Source organism: Notolepis coatsorum, assembly GCF_963971535.1.
Source record: "Notolepis coatsorum genome assembly, chromosome: 4".
Lineage (NCBI taxonomy): Eukaryota > Metazoa > Chordata > Actinopteri > Aulopiformes > Paralepididae > Notolepis > Notolepis coatsorum.
Genome location: NC_140168.1, coordinates 177144567 through 177157523, shown reverse-complemented (window position 1 = coordinate 177157523; position 12957 = coordinate 177144567).

Genomic DNA, 12957 nt, shown 5'->3' with positions numbered 1-12957 from the left:
CACCAGATCCTCCTCGTGGCCCTCGCAGGAATGGGAGTGGCTGGCTCTGCGCTGACATGGTTGTCATCATACCTCAATGACCGCTCCTACCAAGTGTCATGGAGAGGGACCCTGTCGGCCACCCGCCCCCTGCGGACGGGTGTCCCCCAGGGCTCGGTTTTAGGACCCCTTCTCTTCTCCCTCTACACTAAATCACTGGGTAACATTATCACGTCTCATGGCTTCTCCTACCACTGTTATGCCGACGATACTCAACTCTTCCTCTCCTTCCCTCCCTCAGATATCCACGTCTCTGAGCGGATCTCGGCCTGTCTGTCCGACATCTCCGCCTGGATGACGACCAACCACCTCAAACTGAACCTAAGCAAAACAGAATTGCTCCACCTGCCGGCCAAATCCTCGCCCCTGACCGACCTTTCCATCACAGTCGAGAATGCAGCTGTGACCGCGTCCCCGACCGCCAAGAACCTTGGTGTTGTCCTCGACGACCAGTTGAACTTCTCTGCTCACATCGCAGCGACAACCAGAACCTGCCGATTCCTCCTGAGCAACGTCAGAAGGATCCGCCCCTTCCTGACAAAAGAATCCACCCAACTCCTCGTCCAATCAACAGTCATCTCCCGCCTCGACTACTGCAACGCACTGCTCGCTGGCCTCCCGGCCACTGCCACTAAGCCTCTTCAACTCATTCAGAACGCAGCGGCCCGCCTGATCTCAAACCTACCGAAGTCGGCCCATGTCACCCCACTTCTTAGGGACCTGCACTGGCTCCCCATTGCTGCACGAATCCGCTTCAAGGCCCTCGACCTAGCATACCGTGCGGCAAAGGGAACTGCTCCCGCCTACCTCCGGTCAATGGTCTCTAACTACACACCCTCAAGACCCCTACGCTCTGCTTCTTCTGGCCGCCTCAGACCTACTCCTATCCAAGCTCCGGGAGGGTCATCAAAGAGAAGTCGCCTATTCTCAGTCCTTGCCCCACAATGGTGGAATGAACTACCCACCCCAGTTAGGACAGCCGAAACACGTCCAATCTTTCGCCGTCGACTAAAGACGCACTTCTTCAACCATTATCTGAATAAAAATAAATAAAAAAATAAAAAATTATCTAACCCTAACTAACCATACTGTCATGCACTTGTCCTAATAAACTAACCTACACTGTAGCACTCAACACTTTGACGAACATTGTTACTCAGCTGATAGAGTTGTGCCCTTCCTGATGGCTTGTCGTACAGAACTTGTAAGTCGCTTTGGATAAAAGCGTCAGCTAAATGACTAAATGTAAATGTAAAAATATCGGTGAGCACAATTTGTAACACAAAAAGAGAGACGTGTAGCCTATTTATTTAATATTTTATTTATTCATTTTATTATTTTATTATGGCTAAAATAATAGTCAAGCATAGGGCTAAAACATTTTCATAAACAATAATATAATTTTTTGTTATTTGGTTATAATAAGGGCTTTTCTATGCATTTGTCTTATTGATTGATTGAAAGCTTTATTGACAGATTGCAGAGTGGGTACAATACAGTACAGCTCAGTGGACTGGAGGATGAAGACCAGAAAAAGACTTTCGGCTTTTTTACATAAGGGTCCTCCATTTTCAATTCATAAAAACATTTAGAGACATACAAATATACAGTAGTTTCATAATAATAATAATAATAAAAAAATAAATAATAAAAAAATTTAAAAAAAAATTGCCACAAGTATCGGTATCGGCCGATTGTGTTAGTTGAACAATCGGTATCGGTGGCAAATTTTCATATCGGTGCATCCCTAGTTAGCATGTCATCTAATGTTTGCAAAAACGTTTCTAAACAATGTTATATGCATATACGCTACTTTCTATATGTGTTTTATAAACACAAAGTGATTGGATATACAGTACTGTATATTTGTATGTCTTGTATGTCATAAATGTCTTGACGAAACAGTACTGTATATGTCATGTATGTCATAAATGTCTTGATGAATTGAAAATCGGGGACCCTGATGTAAACAAGACGAAAGTATTTTTCTGGTCTGCATCCCCTTAACAATGCTTTGTATTGAGCCGTATTGTATTTTACCCATTCTGCAATCTGTTAATAAAGTTTTCAATCAATCAATACAGCTGAGAAACGGGCCACAACGTGTTCTGCAGCTCAAGATGTGGATGTAGGGTCTGAGCTTACATTGTACCTCATTGTACCTAATTTTACTCTGTATTGTATATTGTATATAAGATAAGATAAAATAAGATAAGATATTCCTTTATTGATCCCCTTGGGGAAATTCAGGCATCATAGCAGCATGGGGGAGGGGAAGGCGAGGTACAGGTAGTAAAAACAAGCAGTGTAAACAATATAACAAATCAATATAGCAGAGGATTTTGATGCCTCAAAATTATGTTTTGGTTTGATTTATGATGATATAAAATGCTTATGATACAATCATTCTAAGGATTACGTGTGTAGTAAATTTGTTTTGTACACTAATTACACTAACGTTATGCAAATGTCAACAAATCCAAAACTGCTAAGTTTTACTTTTAAATTAGTATCTTTGTGAGGTTACTGTTTTATAATTTACATTACATTGAAAACATGCAAATATATACATTTTAAAGCTGGATTTTCTAATACAGAAGAGGTATTATTTACAACATTAATTTATATATTTTTGGTTATTTATTTTGTCCAGTAAGACTTGAAAAGAGATATTATTTTGTTATAGGTTGATTTTTAAGTTATTTTCGTGAGATTTGTCAGCGAGATTACTTTAGGCATAATAAAGCATGTTGAGTAACGTTGGTTATAGAGAGATATTCTTTTGTTATATAAAAATATATATAAATGATAATTTTCTATCCATACAGAGGAGGCATACTTTAAATATATTAAAATGATAAGGCATCTCTGAGTAAACTTTGAGTTTAATTTAATTATCTTGAGGCTGGGGGCAGAGTGTCCTTTTTTGGAAATCACAATATGGTCACCCTAATTTAGCTGACACTTTTATCCAAAGCGACTTACAAGTTTTGTACAACAGGTAAGGAAGGGTACAACTCTATCAGCTGAGTAACAATGTTCATCAAAGTGTTTAAACTTGAGTGCTACAGTGTCGAGTGTATGTTAGTATATTAGGAAGAGTGCATGACTGTAGAGGACAGTAAGAAGGTTAGCATTTTTTTTCTTTTCTTTTTTTTCTTTTTTTTTCAAATATTGATTGAAGAAGAGTGTCTTTAGTCGACGGCGAAAGATTGGTCGGGTTTCGGCTGTCCTAACTGTGGTGGGAAGTTCGTTCCGCCATTGTTAACTTTAACATGAGCAAACACACTCATGCTGCACACGCTCACACTTATCGTCACTTTACAAAAGGAAAGGTCACTTTAAGAATAGTATAGTATAACTTGAGATTGTATAATATAGCATTGTATAGCAGTGTACATAAAGACCCAGTGCCTCATCTGTAGCTAACAGTGTATTGCACTACCACAGGACCTAGCATGTTCTACCATGCTCTGTAAATAACTCATGTACATATACCGATATGCCCTACTTTGTTTACTTGTTTTATTGCACAATGTCGTTCTATTGGATTCTATTATATATTACTATTGTATTATGCACATCGTTGCGGGCAAGACCCCCCGCATTTCATTGTATACTTGTATGCCGTGACAAATAAAACTCTTGACTTGACTTGACTTGACTTGTGGAGCGAGGACAGAGAATAGGCAGCTTATTTTTGATGACCCTCCCGGAGCTCAGATAGGAGTGGGTCTGAGGCGGCCAGAAGATGCAGAGCGGAGGGGTCTTGAGGGTGTGTAGTTAGAAGATGTAGAGCGGAGGGGTCTTGAGGGTGTGTACTGTAGTTAGAAGATGCAGAGCGTAGGGGTCTTGAGGGTGTGTAGTTAGAAGATGCAGAGCAGAGGGGTCTTGAGGGTGTGTAGTTAGAAGATGCAGAACGTAGGGGTCTTGTGGGTGTGTAGTTAGAAGATGCAGAGCGGAGGCATCTTGAGGGTGTGTGGTTAGAAGATGCAGGACAAAAATTCATGGAGAGTTGGTACTACTGGGCCGGGGGACACTCCAGCTCAATGGCTATTGTATAACTACCAAACAAGTCTCTGATGAACGAGTCAGCCTGCCAAGGAATCATGCAACATGCATGCAACATGTAAACAACAACATTATTTTTGGACCCGCCAAAGTTTTTTAAATGATAAATTCATGAGACTTCCGGTGATGACGAGGTAGGAGAAAGTCAGGCGAAAGAGGTCTCCCGGTCTAATTGTCCAGATTTACCTGTAAACACCATACTTTTATTTGTAACAAAGTGATATACTACAGTTTATATAAAGAGTTATCATTCGGTCGCGAAATGAGCAATAAACCTAAAACGCCGAGCTCAAATCAACAAGCAGCAACGTTGGCTGGCAAAATTGCTAAGATGGCGGCCGCAAACTTGGAGGCTAACGATGCACACGAAGAAGTCTCTGAAACCCTATCCATGAGCCAGCTGGTCACAGAACTGGATAAATAACGAGCTTCACTCCAAGAGGACATCTCGGCTCTAATTTAGGAGTCGGTTAAACCGCTACAGTCTTCGGTAGACGCACTCCGCGAGACTATGAATATCTATCAAGGCCGCCTAGCTGCTATGGAGTCCCTAGCTGGGGAAATCTTTGAATCTCTGACGGCCACCTAAGCAATGGTCAAATCACTTCAGGCCCAGAATGGACAGCTTCAAGACCGCCTTGACGACATTGAAAACAGATCTCGCAGAGTCAACCTCTGTATAATTAACATCCCAGAGGGCAGCGAAACAGGACGAGACACGATAGAATTTATATCTGGCCTGCTAATGGAGCTGTTCGGCCCGAACTTTTTCACCAAACCACCGGAGCTTGAGGGAGCGAGCCGTTCTCCAGCCACCAAACTCGGACCAGGAGTGGTGCTTTGGTGGTCCAGACAACATGTGCTAAGCTACTGCGGGGAGACGCTGCGATTCTACCCGGACCTGAGTCCAGTTACTGCTAAGAAGCGCGCTGCTTCCAATGACATCAATCAAGCTCTTTACAAGAAGGCTGTTAGATTTAGATTATTATTCCCTGCTCGCTTGCAAGTTACACATGGAAACGAGACTCTCACTTTTGAGACGCCGGAGAATGCATGCCAATTCTACAAAGAGCGACTGATCGACAGTGGATAACGTGGTGCGCGTGATGCTCCGGCCACCATTGATTACTGTTCCTGCTCAGTTCTCTAACAACGGACATTATTCGCTCATTACTTTGTAGACATTTGTATCGCACATCATTGTTGGGTAAGTGCACGGTTTACAATTGACTTTTCACCAAGCCCCTTGAGTGGCGTTTGTATTGACTTTCACCAAGAACATTTGTGTACTTTGAACTCTGTTCTCTCTGTCTGGTACTCGACGGACATTTTGTTGTAAAGAGGCTACTCCCAGCTGATCGGGAGTGACGCACATGTTCCTGTGAACCTCTCGCGACAAGAGACAGACGCATTACATTACAGTTTAACTGCCATTTTGTAACTCTACTCTCCCAAGAGACAGACACATTACATATAAACAAAGTCTCAAGCGCGCCCCGGTAGTCTCGCGAGAGGTGCAGAAATGGTCTGTGGAATCAGAGGAAACTCTACAGGCTGCACTTGAATGTACAAACTGGGGGGTGTTCCGAGATAACACAGATAACATTAATGACTACACGGAGACAGTGCTGGACTTTGTTTGTACTTTGGTGGAAGAAACAATCCCCACTACCACAATTAGAGTTTACCCAAACCAAAAGCCCTGGGTAGACAAATCCGTCCGTGAGTGTTGAAGCTAGAGACTCTGTGTGGGATTGTTAGTAAATGTCTAACTGCATATGTAACTGTTCACACTAGTGTCTATCTAACTGCATGTATATCTGTGTCCACTGGAGGGCGTTCTAGGCGGAGGCACTCTGGAGTACTACCAGATGACGTGTATAAGTATCTGTGTCTCCTCCCCCTTTCTCTCTCTTCTCCAGTTCCTCAGTAAGAGAGGACTCATGTGTAAAATGCTCCCACCATGTGAATAAAAGAAGCCAATTCAGTTCAGGCACAATAGAGAATCCATGCCTCTTGACCACATTATTGGCACCCCAAAGCGAGTTCTGTTAACAGTGAGGCTCTGAAAGCGCGCACCTCAGCCTACAACGCCGGGCTTGTGGCAGGCAACATGAATGACCACAAGGTGGCAAGAGGCAACGTGAGGAGGGCAGTGATAGAAGCAAAGAGGCGCTACAGGGATACAATTTTACTTCAATATGAACAGGCTGACTCTAGAGCTATGTGGCAGGGCTCAGAACGGTGACAGATTACAAAGGCACCTCCCTCAAGCTGAACAGTGACATCTCCTTAGCAAATGATCTCAATACCTTCTATGCGAGGTTTGAGGCTGGGAATAACAGCACCAGCCTACAATCCACTGCAATGGAGGGGGGGGACACTGCTGATGGAGACACAGTGTTCAGGGTAACAGAACATGAGGTGAGGAGGACCTTTAAGAAAGTGAATATCAGGAAGGCAGCAGGACCGGACGGTATCCCCGGCCGCGTCCTAAAAGTCTGTGCCGACCAACTGGCCCCGGTATTCACTGACATATTTAACCTGTCCTTGGAACAGGCTGTCATCCCCACCTGTCTGAAGAAGTCCACTATTATCCCTGTACCCCAAAAATCCAAGCCTGCTTGCCTCAACGACTATCGCCCTGTAGCTCTCACCTACATAGCATTGAAGTGCTTTGAGAAGCTAGTAAAGGGCTACATCTGTTCCTCCCTCCCCATCAACCTGGACCCCCTGCAATTTGCATACCGCCCCAACAGGTCCACGGAGGACGCCATAGCCCATGTGCTGCACACAGCAGCATCACACCTGGACAAGAGGCAGGGCAACTATGTGAGAATGCTGTTCATCGACTACAGCTCAGCATTCAATACCATAGTCCCCTCCAAACTCATAGCCAAGCTCAGGGACCTGGCCTTGAACTATGACCTCTGCCAGTGGGTCTTGGACTTCCTGACGGGCAGACCCCAGGTGGTGAGAGCAGGCAACTGCACCTCCTTAGGGGCCCCCCAGGGCTGTGTTCTGAGTCCCCTCCTCTACTCCGTGTACACACATGACTGTGTGGCACAGCGGAACAACAACACAATCATCAAATTTGCTGACGACACAGTAGTGGTGGGCCTGATCTCTGCAAACGACAAGAGGGCCTACCTGGAGGAGGTCAAGGTTCTAGCGGGATGGTGTCAAGAGAACAGCCTCTCCCTGAACGTCAGCAAAACAAAGGAGATGATTGTGGACTTTAGGAGGTCAGGGGTCAGGGACTACAGCCCCCTCAGCATCGACGGGGCACCGGTTGAGAGAGTGAACAGTTTTAAGTACCTCGGAGTCCACATAGACTTGACATGGACCACACACATTGACAGTGTTGTGAAGAAGGCACGGCAACGCCTCTACTTCCTCAGGCGCCTAAGGAAGTTCCAAGTCAGTCAGAAGATCCTTAAGAACTTCTACTCATGCACAATAGAGAGCATCCTGACTGGCAATATCACCTCCTGGTTTGTGAATAGCACCGCACAAGACCGTAGCAGACTACAGAGAGTGGCCCGTTCAGCCGAACGCACAATTGGAGGGGGGCTTCCCACTCTCCAAGGCATTTACAACAAGCGGTGCATGGGCAAGGCTAAGAGAATTATCAAAGACTCGAGCCACCCAAACAACTGCCTCTTTGAACTGCTGCGGTCAGGCAAGCGATACCGGAGTCTCATGGCAAGCACAAAAAGACTCAGAAGAAGCTTCTATCCCCAGGCCATCAGGATGCTCAATGAACAATAACAATATGTAACAACCATCAAATGCACTCACAGCACACACATCCACACATCCACACGCACTAACTTTAAACATACAACTCACTGCAGCACCCACTTTAACCACTTTAGAACACCTAAGCACACTTTATATTGATTGGTAAAGAATTTGCACTACAACCCATACCTCATTACACCTTACTGTAAATTGTACCTAAATTGTACCTCATCCTTTGCACTGTATAGTATATTGTATGGTAACTCAGTTACTTCTACTCTACATTGAGCATTGTATATATGTATATACTGAACATTTTTGTCTACGTACTTGAATTCTATTTTATACTTGCTATACTTATTTTATACTTATCTATTTTTGCCTAGCACAGTCTCTGGAGCATAACAGAAAGAAGCATTTTGTATAAAAGTATTCTGTACTTCTGTATGACAACTAATAAAGAAACTTGAAACTTGAACTTGAACTACATTACAGTTTAACTGCCATTTTGTAACTCTGCTCTCCCAAGAGACAGATGCATTACGTTGCAGTTCAACTGCCATTTTGTTTTTTGTTTTTCTCATTCTCGAAGTCAACTTCCTGTCTGTTGTTGCTATGCAACTACGGCTTGGGGGAAACATTCACCCCGGGTACATTGTGTACGCTTCATTTAGTGCAGAAAACGTATCGGAAAAGCGGCAAATTAAACACAATCAAGGGTAATTTTCTTCAGTGCATCACAGCCAAAGAGCTGCTGTGTTACGTTTTGTACTAATAATAACTAAATCAAAAATCAAAATCGCAAGTTTTATATAATACCAGCTGAGGCTGATGGGACGTAGACACAGATGGGAGAGTCGATCAAAGCAGACACTGGTTCCCCAAGTAAAATCATACGTATATCTGCTCTACCCACTTCATGATGACAGGTGAGAATAAGGAACAAATATTTATATCGTGAAATAAATTATTGGCTGTGAGGCTGTAAACAGCAGATAAATGTTAGCTGCTAGCTACTTCGCCATATAGTCCATTCTCAGTGTATGTGCACTGGAAGCTTCAAGTATAGCCTACATGCCTTTTTCATGTTTATATTTTTTCATTTCAAACCTTTATTTATACTCGTGAAAGCACTGAGGTTTCCCTCATTTACAGTGATGACGAGTTAACAAAGGACACAAATATCATAACAGTTAATAATTACAATGAATTACAATTACTACAATGATGGATTAAAAACAATTACATGATTCAGTACATAGGTCAAGTGCAATGCCTTTAAACTCCATGAATGACGGGAATGTTCCGAGCTTTAGAGTCTTTTGCAGGGTATTCCATGTGTATGGAGCATCGTAGGAGAAGGCAGATTTTCCAAGCTCAGACCGAACTCGAGGCACCCTGAGCACAAGCCGATCATTCGAACGAGTTTGGTAGGTGACAGCACTCCAGACCAACAAAGATGTAATATAAGGTGGAAGTTTGCCAATAATTGCTTTGTAGATAAAAAGATACCCATGATAACTACGTCGCAACGAGAGAGATGGCCAGCCTACCCTCTCATACAAAAGACAATGGTGAGTATCATATTTGTCACCCGTAATAAATCTTAGGGCGGAGTGGTAGGCAGAATCCAAAGGCCTTAATGCAGACGCAGACGCATGCCTGTAAATGACATCACCATAGTCCAATATTGACAAAAAAACAGCCTGTATAATTCTTTTCCTACAGAACATAGGAAAACTAGCGCGGTTACGGTACAAGAAACCAATCTTTTGCCGTAATTTTGTAGCTAGGTTATCTATATGGAATTTAAAAGAAAGTTTATCATCCAGCCATATACCAAGATATTTATACTCACTAACTCTTTCAATATACAAACCATTTGCTGTTGTTAGGTAGCATGTCATAATCTATAACCCTGGCTCTAGAAAACATCATAGACTTGGTTTTACTAGCATTAAGCACTAACTTGAGCTTAGCTAGAGCATTTTGGAGAGTGTCAAACGCAAGCTGCAGGTTCACAATAGCTTCCTGAACAGTATCCGCAATGCAGTAGACAACTGTATCATCCGCATAAAGATGAGCCTGACAACCTGCTAGTGCTGAAAGACTAGAAACAATATCATTAATATAGATTGTAAACAGGACCGGCCCCAATACCGAACCCTGTGGTACACCCTTAGACAATGGCAGGAAATCAGATTGAAAGTTACCTGAATTCACAGATTGACACCTTGAAGATAAATAGTCCTGAAACCAAGCACAATCGGCTTTATCCAGGCCAATGCTAGCTAGACTATTCAAAAGCAAGTGATGGTCTACTGTATCAAACGCCTTTGAGAGGTCTACAAAGAGAACTGCACAATGCTTCCCATTGTCCAGGGCTGAAATAATGTCATTAGTGACCAAAGTAACAGCTGTAATAGTACTATGATTTGCTCTGAAACCTGATTGGTGAGTACTTAGCACTGAGCAACTTGAGAAAAAGGTTTTTAATTGGTTGTTTACCAAGGTCTCCAGTGCTTTGGCTAGGCATGATCGTTTGGAGATAGGACGATAGTTATCCATCTTATCCCTATCCCCCCCTTTGTGCAAGGGGAGCACCTTGGCAGATTTCCACACTTGCGGGACTATGCCAGATGCAATAGAAAGGTTAAAGATGTGTGACAATAGCTCACAAATGACAGGGGCTGCCAGTTTTATAAAAAAATTGTCTAAATTGTCCACACCAGTAGAACACTTAGGGTCTATGGATTGCAAGATATTGAGAGTTTCACTAGATGAAAATGGCTGGAAGGAAAATGTAGGTACACACGAGGCATGATCGAAGATTGGGCTAGGGTCAGAGTCAACATCCAGTGGAGCCAGCCCAGTAGACAACCTGTCAAATAAGGACCCAGCCTCAATGAAGTGTTTATTGAAAGCAAGACAAATTTCCTGAGGATCCGAGATTTTACAATCAGCCACATTAATACACAATGGCAATGTAGCAGGGTTATTTTTTGACAGGTTTACTGCACCCCAGAATTTAGCTGGGTTAGAGTAGGAATTCGAGACTAAGTCTAAAAAGTAATCAGATTTAGCCTTCCTCACAGCTGCAGTAGTTCTATTTCTAAGTTGTCTGAAGGAAAGCCAGTCTTGCGTATCCCCAGTGCATCTAGCACGTGACCACGCAGAGTTCCGCTCAGAAAATAATGCTGACAGCTCACTTGAGAACCACGGTGCCACCCTATCCTTAATCCTAGTCCTTTTATAAGGAGCATGTTTATCTACAAAGCAATTAAATGTCGTTATAAAAGAATCCAGTGCAGTTTGCACATTATCAGACCCTGCTAAACATAGACTATTATTAGTAGCAATGTCCTCCAAAAAGGTTTGGGGTTAAAGATTTTAAGATTTCTTCTTTGAACAATACGCGGTCTTGATTTCAGCAGCTTTGTGGATCTAACACAGACCGTAGGACAATGATCACTAATGCCTAAATCAAAAACACCACTAGCAGAGATCCTGTCACATCTGTTAGAAAATATCAAGTCAATGAGAGTGGATTTAGCATGATCTTTAGGGTTTGGTCTAGTGCTCTCAGTAATCAACTGAGTAAGGCAGAGGTTACCACTCACCTCCTTCAGGTAACTAGAAGCAGCATTTCGCCAGTCCAAGTTAAAATCACCCAGCACTAGCATCTCTGAATTAGAATATAATGACAGTATATCCATAATTTTATCAGTAGCACTAGCCTCAGCTTTGGGAGGCCTATAGACACCAATCAAAACTAAAGAGTTACAAGGCCCCAAATCAACCTTCAGCACAAGTAATTCGAAACACTTTGGAACTGTGATGGTATTCAATACTGAAACAGACAAACAGGATTTTACATACATTGCAACACCACCCCCTCTGCCAGCTCTGTCGCTTCTATATAAATTATAGTGCTGTAAAGCTGCAGATGAGTCATTGTCAGATTTTTTTAACCAGGTTTCCAATAAAACCAGAACATCAGGATCAGCCTGAGATACTAAAATGTTCAGATGGTCTAACTTATGTTGTTGAAGGAGGCTTCGTATGTTTAAATGGATTAGGCCAAGCCCTTTCCTATCCTTGAAGGCAGATGGGCTGTTCAGACTAACTGTGGCAGAGACTGTATCATTAGGTACAGAGGTTATGGGAACAGAAACCTGAGACAAGGGGTGTACATATCTCTAATTTTTAAGATCCACCAGGTTACTCCTGACCACACCCCTCTCTTCTACATAACTGCGCCTACCACGCGACAAACCATCACATACAACAGAGATATTTTTAGGAGTAGGTCCATCAATAGGGCTTTGATCCGCCTGATCCCTGGGAGTGGCTTTAAAAACATGGACACAAGGAACTATGAGATGGATCGGACTCACCCCATTTCAGGCCACATCCACTGTTCTATGTTTTCGGACCAGTTCCCTACTCCCACTCACTGCGGATCTCAGAGCCATGTCCATACCCATGGAGAGCAGCCGGGCTCCATTCCAGTTGGGATGAAGGCCATCCCTAGCAAAGAGCTCCGGACGTCTCCAGAAAACATAGAAATTATCTATATAGGGAATCATCATTAGGCAACAGTAACCCTTCAGCCAGATATGAAGTTCACGGATCCTGCTGTACTTGCCATCCCCATACCTAGGGGAGGGAAAGGGACCAGAGATAATGCAGGATTTATTAGATGACTGGACTGTGGAGATCAGGGCCCTAAAGTCCTCCCTCAATAACTCAGACTGTTGATACCTAATGTCATTAGACCCGGAGTGGATGATGATGGATGATGCCTGAGGATGGTCCTTAATGAGTGAAGGGAGTGCTGCCTTGATGTCCGAGACCCTGGCTCCTGGGAGGCAGTAGGTTCTGGCCCTCGGGACAGCCACATGACGCACCATTGAAGTCCCAATGACAAGCACAGAGGGAGGGGGGGGGGAGCGGTGCAGGGCTCACCATGCCTTGTGGGTCTCTGTAGAGGTTTACCATTCCGAGTGGGAGGGGGGCGCGGCTGGCGAGGGGGATCCTTCAGAGAGTGAGGCAGGGGACCCATCCACGCCTCCTGCGTGTCGGCTACAGACGTGGTACCAG